Source organism: Penaeus chinensis, chromosome 39 (genome assembly GCF_019202785.1).
Source record: "Penaeus chinensis breed Huanghai No. 1 chromosome 39, ASM1920278v2, whole genome shotgun sequence".
Classification (NCBI taxonomy): domain Eukaryota; kingdom Metazoa; phylum Arthropoda; class Malacostraca; order Decapoda; family Penaeidae; genus Penaeus; species Penaeus chinensis.
In genome coordinates, this window is record NC_061857.1 from 18,198,871 (window position 1) to 18,201,370 (window position 2,500).

Below are 2,500 nucleotides of genomic sequence, written 5' to 3' on the forward strand. Positions count from 1 at the left end.
TAAATATCCGCGTGCACACACAGACACACATGTGATTCCATTATATTCACAGCCTTTTCTGTGATATGTTACGCCATGTGAAATGTTGAAGATTATGTTTAATACATATTGCTGTGTAGCATACCGCTTATGTAAAGGAATGATATTCTTTGTACGATTTGTTGGATACAATGATTTATTGTCTCTGTTGTAAAACGGTTGGTAGCGACACTATCTCTGGCGGAGCCTGGCGTGTGGGGCAGAGGATCAGGAAGAATTCCCTTTTATTTTCAGCAGAGCTCATCTCCTCGTGTCGTAGAGAAACACCAAGCAACATAAAACAAACATCTATGAATACATATTTACAAATATATGTATATATGTATATATACACATACATATATGCATACATACATAAATACATAAATATTTGAATATATATATATATATATATATATATATATATATATGTGTGTGTGTGTGTGTGTGTGTGTGTGTGTGTGTGTGTGTGTGTGTGTTTTATTATATCTATCGATATATATAAATATATATATATACACATACATATATACTTATACACACATATACACATATATATAAAATATATAATATGTATACATAAATGTATATATGTATATATGTATATATGTGTATATATATATGAGTATACATATATATAAAATAAATGTGTATGTGTATATATATACACATTTACACATTTATTTACACACACACACACACACACACATACACACACACACACACACACACACACACACACACACACACACACACACACACACACACACACACACACACACACACGAACGCACACACACACACACACACACACACACACACACACACACACGAACGCACACACACACACACACACACACACACACACACACACACACACACACACACACACACACACACACACACTGTCAACAATACTAGCAAGACCGGATGGCAGACTTCACACCTCCGTCCAAGCAGCTGCCTTCTCCTTGGACAGGACGCAGGTGCTGCCTGGCTTTTTCTTTTCGCACAGGAATAAACATCCGCCCTCGAAGGGAACCGCCGCATAAAAGGGCACGTGCGTAAGACGGAGGGAAAGACACGGCAGACAGGCCAAGCCACACACGGTCTAGCTCCATTAGCTCGTCCTCCACCCGGGGACACGGGGTCTCTTGGGGAGTCTGGTGGTGGTTTGGTTTGCGAAGTTCTAGCTTCGCCCGGGCCTTCTAAATATGGCCCGGCCTTGGGGAGTCTCATATCTATTTTCAGAAATAAACCATCAAGCTAAGACCCCTTTCCTTGACCGCCCATGACCATCTCTCTTACGCTTACATCTGGTGGCAGCGGTGATCTCGAGCCTCACAACGCCGACGGTAATTCACCTACCACCAAGCTCCTCGCCGACGCCTGACACCGATCCACGCTATCTGCCGACAAGCTACTCCTGTCGAAGTGCCTCCTCGCCTCTTTTAACGCCTAGCCATCGCTAAGATGTTTTCTTCCACCGCGCCTACTTGCACCATGTCTACCCTTCTACTTCGTGCTGACCTCTCACGTCTGTGCTACCCTCCTGACGAAGTCGCTGACGATATGTTCCCGCACTCTACGCCGCCACACTCGCCAATCCCCCCCCACCCCCCCATCCTCTTTGAGCTTAAAAATGCTTCGAATCGGTGAGGGGCGTATATTATACGCCCCTCACCGATTTTTTCGCCAGGTGATTTTTTATCGCTTTATTTTATTTTATGTCGGTTTTTAAGGGTAGATGGGGATTTTAGTCTTTTCTTTTCATTCTCTTATGCATATATATATATATTTTTTAATTCTTAATGATTTCAATGTTTTTATCATTCATTTTGAGACCGAACCCCTCCCCTTTGTTTTAATTTCATTTTACGTTATTTTGTTTTTATTTTTCCTTTTAAAACTTGCTTGAATCTTCAGTTTTATTATTAATTACTTTTATTAGTTTTAAATAAGTTTTCATCTATTTCTAATGTATCTTTTATTCGTTTTTTGGGGGGGCTTTTTACTTTCTTTTTGTTGTTATTTATTGTGAGTTAACCTATTTTATTTAATAAACTGTTCTTAATGTCTGTTCTGTTCAAATAACTGTTGCCACAGTGACGTGGCCGAAGTGTATATAAACCCTGGAAAATAAACCCGCAGGGGAGTTGTCTCTGGACTGGTGTTTGAATGTACCCCCACTGGATTACCCTATACTGTGGCGTCGCTGGAGCAGCAAGGACAAAGTTGTGTTTGAACATCTTTTACATGCCAGTTAGGGTATTGCTGGACGCGGGCATTCAAGTTAACATTAAAGCTTACAAGGTTTTGCATTGGCCAGCACCAGCCAGAGATACCCCATTCCTTTTTTGTAAGCTGAAGTAATTTTTATGTATCTGCTCCTTCAGAACGAGCTTTATTTTTTTTATCGTATTTATATTTTTATGTACCCGGGGTGCTTTGCTTCTATTTTTTTTTTTTTTTTTTTTTTTAT